We start from the raw sequence: 7,730 nt of genomic DNA, 5'->3' as shown, positions 1-7,730 counted from the left end.
CTATATAGTAACTACCTGAAAGTTCTTACTAATGTAACTGTAAGAGTTACAAGGTCTATAATGTTTCTTCTTATTCAGTTCATTCAGAAAGCTGGTTATAATAGTAGCAGTGTATTGGCTGGATGTAACTGATAGAAGTTTTAATGACCTTGATATAAAGAAAGGCTTAAACAAGCATTACATATTTCAAATGAGAGATAAAGATGCTTAGAAATACTTATGGATAACATAGGATAAAAACCAAGTTTCATGAAAGCAGAAAAATATTAAAAATCTGATCTTTCCAAATCTCTGCATTCAGTTAGAAGAATAAAATATGTATGCATTTTTTCCTTTGGTATAGTAGTCTACTGATAGGGTTTTTCTTATCCATTATTTTATATTTGTGTCTTCTCATAAAAACCACACTGTTGGGAAGAACATAAAGACTGTCTCAGTTATATTGCTGTAAACTGCAGGTAGAAAGACTATGCGTCTGCACTGGAGTTTAGAGACACTTTTGTGAAAGAAACCACAGACTTGTGTAAGACAAACAAGCACAACCTGGATCCCAGCTGGATACAAAGGCAAATCCATAGATTATACTAATGTTGCTTGTCCTGGTTTGGTGTAGGACAGAACTAATGTTGTTCAGTGATTTTACTTTTCAGCTAAAGCTCTTCTAACTGCACTTTCTGAAGTTAACAGCACATTTTCACAGACAGGGTCTGCTTCTAGCACTGATAACACTCCATGTTTACAGGTGCTACCAAGATTGGTGTGCAAACCAAGATCAGTGCTAAAATTTGTGTACCACCTTGGGGGGTGCAGAAGGTATAAGGCTGCACCTGCGGGGAGGATTGGACAGGACAGGTGACCCTAAACTGACCAGCAAGCTATTCCATCCCATGTACATCATATTCAATATAAAGCTGAGGGATCACAAGGGTCAAGCTCTCTTCCTCTATAGCTGACATCCATGGGGGACTCTGTTCTGCCTTTGATCACAATCCATGTGTTTCTGAATCCACTTCCTGAATCCAGCTCCTGAATCCATTTCCCAGTTGGGCTGGGACCTCTCCAGTACCTGCTCCACAACATTAGTGGTGACGTGACGTAACTGCCATGGCAGAAGGGAGCTGGTTGGGTTGGGTTCAATACTGGTTTTGTACACATTTATATATATTCAATTTTTTAATTATTATTTTTATTAAACCTGTTTAAGTTTTCTAATCTACAAGTCTCTCTCCCTTATTCCTTCTCTCTTCCCCTTTGGGGAGAGAGAGGGATTAACAGAGAGCATCTGTTACACGTCTAGCAGACAGCCACTGACCCTAAACCTTAACACTGCTGCTTGTCTTTTCCCTGCCAACGAGTTTGCTTACATATTTTATATAAAAGTATAGTTAAAGTTTATGGTCAGATTTAAATCCTGATATAGAATCAGAAAATCATAGAAGGGTTTGGGTTGGAAGGGACCTTGAAGATCATCTAGTTCCAACCCCCCTGCCATGGGTAAGGACACCTCCCACTAGCACAGGTTGCTCAAAGCAATATTCAACCTGGTCTTGGACTCAACCAGTAACAGTGCATCCACAACTTCCCTGGGCAACCTGTGTCTCACCACCCTCATAGTGAAAAACTTTTTCCTAATTTCTGATCTGAATCTACTCACTTCCAGTTTGAAGCCATTACCCCTCATCCAATCACTACAAGACCTTGTAAAAAGTCCCTCCCCAGCTTTCTTGTAGGCCCCCTTCAGGTACTGGAGTTCCACAATAAGGTCTCTCCAGAGTCTTCTCTTCACCAGGCTGAACAACCTCAACTCTTCCAGCCTGTGCTCATAAAGGAGGTGTTCCAACCCACTGATCAACTTTGTGGCCCTCCTCTGCACCTGCTCCAACAGGTGCCTGTCCTTCTTGTGTGGGGAGCTCCAGAGGTGGATGCAGTACTGCAGGTGAGGTCTCATGAGAGCAGAGTAGACTGGGGAAACCCCCTCCCTTGACCTGCTGGCCATGCTTTGTCTGATGCAGCTCTGGATACGTTTGGCTCTCTGGGCTGCACTTGCACATTATTGGCTCACGCTGAGTTTTTCATCAACCAGCATCCACAAGCCTTTCTCCTCTGGCCTGCTTTCCATCCATACTCTTCTCAGCCTGTATTTGTGCTTGGGATTACCCCACCCAGGTGCAGGACCTTGCACTTGGCCTTGTTGAACTTCATGATATTATCAAGACAGGGAAACAAATTTGTCATCTCACTATCTTCTGATTTGGATTAAAAACACCTATAAATAGCTGATTTTCTAATGTGTCTCTTTTTCGTTATTTCTCAATGGTAGAGAATATCACATTGCTAAATCTAAATTGCTCTTGGCTAGTTTTACAAAGTAATTTGACAACATAGTTTGATTTTGCTCTAACATAATCTAGAAACTGTTTCCCAGTAGTGGGATAAAGGGACTGTTAAGAAACTATGATACAGAATTCCTTGCAATTTGCTCTTTTCTTACAGCATCTATCCTATTTTGCTTAACTGTAGCAATCTTTTTAGGTTCAAACACTCTACTTAGATGCATTCAGTGATTACACGAGCTGTATAGATTTCATACATTAGATGAGATTTTGCTCAGACTACTAATGTAACATGTTTGACAATAATACAGTGAATCCCAATTTGGTTTTGATTGCAATAATCTGGAGTAAAATGTGCAAACCCTTGCTAATTTAAGTTGATTTTACCTTTATCATTTTGCATATTACATGGTCTAGATCCACACAAACAAAAGCTTGTTTGGACTTACTGTGCTTTCCTTTTCAGAAAACAGAATTCTTTTTAATTAAAAACACTTTAAAAAAATCAGTATGTGTAATTGCTAACACCTGCTATGTGTTACTAACAGATGTTTCTTACTTACCTAAGGGAACTGTTATAATTACACTATAAGCTTATTGGAATGGCATTTCACCAAGATAGTTTAGGAACTTTAGGTGGTGACTTTGTGTTTTTTAATTCATCTTTTCTCTAAAAAACTTTAAAAAACCCTTAAACAACCAGCCTTCCTCGCTCACCTCCCCAGCTCTTATTCACCAAACACAGGTCACCACAATGAAGCTTTGGATGTTGGGTCTCTCCTTGCTCCTTGGTCCACCTCTGTGCATCGAGGAGGAGTTTGTGTGTGCTGCTCCAAGAACAGCACTGGAGACTGTCTTGGCAAGTTCCATGATGGGACAGTTGTGTGAGGTCTTACAAGTCATGCTAATAATGGGTTTTGAGGAACACAGACTTGCTGCACAACCTTAGGCAGCCCACTCAGTGTCTGTATTATCCACCATGAAAAACCACCAATGTTGCCTGTTGGGATGCCTAAGTCAAAAGTGTTTGACCAGGGCTTTGAGATCCAGAGTAAAATAGAGGTCAGATATGACTAATTCTGAGTGTTGTCCAACAACCTTGCAGTCCAGAGGCAGGCTGGACGACCTTGTGGGTGCTGCAGAGGTCTGCCAGGACAGCAGGTAGCAGGAGGTACGGTGGACTCCTGCGTCTTCAGACGTGACTGCAGAGCAAGACACTCCACGTTCTCCCTCTGCATTTCATTTATGAAACTAATCACACAATTACCTGCAGGCATGTGTTAAATATGACACTGGTCTCTGCAAAATAATGGGCCAATTGCAAACAATGAATAAAGAGAGGCAGCTCCATTTATAACTGCTGTTTCAACAGAGCTGTGTTGTAATCAAAGTGATCTGAGGGTGACTCATTAATTAATTGATGTTCTTTTTTATTATGTGCTATTGAGTTAATGAGTAATTTGTGCTAGATAACTCTCTGAACACACTGATTACGTGAGATATTTTCTGGGGCTTTCATACCGATGACATGCTGAATAGGTGGAAGATGGTATTTGCTTATGTATACTCATTATTAGCAGGTTCAGGATGAATATAAATCAGCAGAAGGGCATTTTAAAAGGTATTAGATATATGCAACCCTTACTTTAAGGCTTTAAACAGATACTCCTCAGCTTTTAATGCTTTAAATACTATTAAAATCACTTCCTTTATAATACTTCTATCACCCACAATTGGCAGCTTCTAGTAAGGGTGCCTACAGAAAAGACTTTCACTGGGAGCATGTTTGTGCTAATGGCCTATTACATTGCACATATTGTATTTTGGCTTCCTTTAGCAAGTTACTGAACAATAAACAGGTTTGGTCTGCATCATTGGACTGAAGTAGGAGAAATGTATTAAAGTGAATATGCAATTGGCTTTTTTTTATCTAAAGTGGTATTTAAAAGAATAAAAACACTGTTCTTACATACAGTACACACTTTGCTTTCTGTAGTTTGAGTTGTTAAAGCTTTTGCTTTATTGAAACCACAACATCTCCAATGCCATAGGAGTTTTTTATTCATTAAACAACAAATGGCTAAATTGATAATTTCATCTGACAACAGCAGCACAGTGGAAGCTTTCAGAAGAATCAGCTAAATGTATAAAATTATACCCAGCAATCACTACAGACCTTCATTCTTGACAAGATTTGTTCTAGGTACAGATGACTGTAAACTACCTACTGCTGAGAAAATTATAAGAAGCTGCTGTATATTATGTTGAAAAAAGCCTTTCAAGTACTTTGTACAGGAGAAACTTCACCACGGTCCCTGCTTGTTTCTGTTCCCCATAGTCTTTCTTCTCACTGACCACTTTTCATTTTACTTTTTATCCTTAGGCAATTAGGAACATTTGAGGAGCTGCTGGATGATTTTTCTTTATTTACATTACATGAGCATAAATTTGAGCATTTTGGGAGGGTAGAAGGAGGCAAGTAGGTGTGCTTAGAAAAAAATATAAACAAACTCAGAAAATATGTTAAGCAAGATAAAAATACAATTATGAAACAGATCAACTTTTAGCCTTGGTCAACTGTTTCTGCAGAAACCAGGCTGACTTGACTCATCACCAGTCGTGGCAGGTAACAGACACAGCAGGTTATGGTTGGCACAGGAGCTTTCTACAGTTGAAAATAAAGGTTTGGTAATTTGTACTTTTACATGTGGCTTAAAAAACAGCAACTGAAGAATCACAGATTTTTAAAACTATTGTTATTATTAGTTTTGTCTGGCTAAACTTAGAGATTTGTACAGATAGATAGAGATAAAATACTTTAAATACAGGCAAGAATGCTTCCACTTTTATCTCCTCACAAATGAACATACACTGAGCAATGGTCAGTAGCAGAACATTTTGCTGTATGCAGACAGAGCATGTTGACACACAGTGATGTAGAAGGAAACCTAAGGTATGTAACTAAAAGCAACCCAAAGGAATGGTCTAAACCTCTGTCAAAAAGATCAATAAAGCAGCCTGGCAGATAATCTCTCTTCAATATTGTCTTATGATATTATACTTTATTGGAGTTGTAAATGCTTCCATTAAATATTTCAACTCCCAGTTATTATTTTAACAGGCAAGCAAGATGGAATTTTGAAATACAGGAAAATGTGTAATTGATCTTTGACCTAAGTCAAAGCTAAGTTTATACTGTATCCTCTACATACAAATTTTAGGTATGTATGTGAATAAGATACCTGAGCTTAAAGTGCTCAAAGCAATGCTGTACCATTGCAGCACTTCAAACAAGCATTCCCACATATCTTTATTGTTACTTTGATTACTATTGACAGAACGGTGAGATTATTTTTTCCCTCCATAGCAGGACCAAGCTCCTTTTCCCTGTTTTGAGCATAGGTCACAAAACACATGCATGCACATATGAGTAAGGTGGCATGTACCAATAACCCTCTCCTTTCCCATTCTGCTCTCTTCATTTACCCCATAGAGAGCTGAGCAGTGGCACTTTGTGGTGAGAGTGCGTGCAGTTGTTGCCTTCGTCCCCAGCAGAGCCTTCCACAGGCTTTGCTCGTTTTGGTGCCCCCCAGTCTCAGATCTGTGGTTACCCACTGCACATAGAACACTCTGCTTCTCCCAGAATGTCCTACTGCTGCTAGTAACATTTGCATGCATAGCTCCTGGTTTTCTGAAGAGCCAAAAAGGCTTTACAAAAGCAGTGGATGCATTAGCCCCATTTGGCAACCTGGGGTAACAGAGGCACAGAGAAATTGAGTGACTTGCCTTGCCCAAGCTTACAGCAAATCAAAGTCAGAACCAAGGTCCCTTCTTTCCTATTCCCCAGCCCTGTTTCTGAACCAGGGATTTCTACCCAGTCTGTTGTTTACTAGTGGAAAGTGGAAGAGAGGCCTATCTGGATTATAACTGAAAGACACGAGGCTGAAGGAAAAAATTAAAACTGGAATCAAAGTACGATAATATGATTCTTCCTTTTCTGGCCATCCTCACCTTCATGGAAAGGACAACTTGTTTATTGCACTTGAAGTAGATCTGGAAGAGCCTAATAGTACCTCTGACATCAACTGCTTAATTATTCCAAAGACATTAAGGGACTGTGCAAGGAAGTGGATGAGAGATGTGCTCAAGGTTAGGAAGGAAGACAGTCCACAAAATAGAGTTAAATTTAATTTGAAAAACTATGTGGAGCTATTTCTTCTAATTAGCAAGAGCAGCCTGAAGGAGCTGTTGCATTTCTTAGTGGTCCTGTATGAGTCAAAGTCAAGTTTAGTGAGACATGCTTATTTTTAAAAGGGTTCACAGCCAGAAACAAAACCACACCGTAACAACAGTCATTAGAACTAAATATCCATTTCATAGTTAAGCCACTGTGCAGCATACTCCATACCAAAGGCTAGAGGAATCACCCCACTGCATTACAAAGTTTCTTTCCCCATCACTAGGAAAAACATGGTGAAACTGCACAACAGGACAGGAATAGCGGGGAAGGACACTCGACTTGAGCAGAGGTGAGGGTTCTTAGTCTAAATAAAAATAAGAGCTCAGCTTCATAGCAACATAGGCTATAGTGGGTTTCCTTTCTTTCTTTTTTGTTTTCTTTTTTTTTTTTTTTCCTTTCTTTCTTAGTGTTGTGTTTTTAATTGTAGGCTGTTTTCCCAACGAGCTAGAATACAGTGGCAAAGAGAAAAAGATTTAAATATGCATTTAAGAACTTTTTAAACATTCATCCTGCTTTCCTTTGCCAAACACCTGTAAGCTCTGTCAGGGGCATGAGCACTTAGGGACATCCTGCTGATGCGATAGCTTCATGGCTTTAAAAGCAGAGGTCCACTTCTCCTAGAAAATGGACTGATTGCCAACAGTAGCTGTCAGCATTGAATCTACTTCTGTTAAAAGTATTTTAATTGCCAGTATTGATGGGACAAACCTGTTGGATGTTGTCATGGACAGCAAAATACCTGTGCAGTCGAGAGTGGCATCTCTCAGTTTCTGTATTGGTATTTCTAAGTTTTGTCCCATCCAGATCAGCATTTAAATTACCTTCAGCATTCACTGAGGTGGGTGATCAGTAACCAGTCACTCTCCTAGTGTCAGCTCAGGGTCATTTCCTCAATGTAAATAGACCCTCAGAGGGGGCTGTTTACAGTGCCTTCTACTTTCACCTTTTTTCCAGGGTTTGTTGAGGACACAGCCCCAGAAAACTTTAGGGTTAAGCCCTGATTTAAAAAAAAAAAAAAAAAAAAAAATTGAAAGAGAGAGAAAGAGAGAATTCTCAAATTTTAAGAAATTATTAAAATGTATCTAATCAGAAGCTCTCTCTTTCCTCTCCCCCTAAATTAAATTATTACAGAAAAATAACATATATTTTTTATATAT

This window comes from Merops nubicus, unplaced genomic scaffold, assembly GCF_000691845.1.
Source record: "Merops nubicus isolate BGI_N331 unplaced genomic scaffold, ASM69184v1 scaffold9377, whole genome shotgun sequence".
NCBI classification, from domain to species: Eukaryota; Metazoa; Chordata; class Aves; order Coraciiformes; family Meropidae; genus Merops; species Merops nubicus.
Note: the sequence above shows the minus strand (reverse complement) of the source record.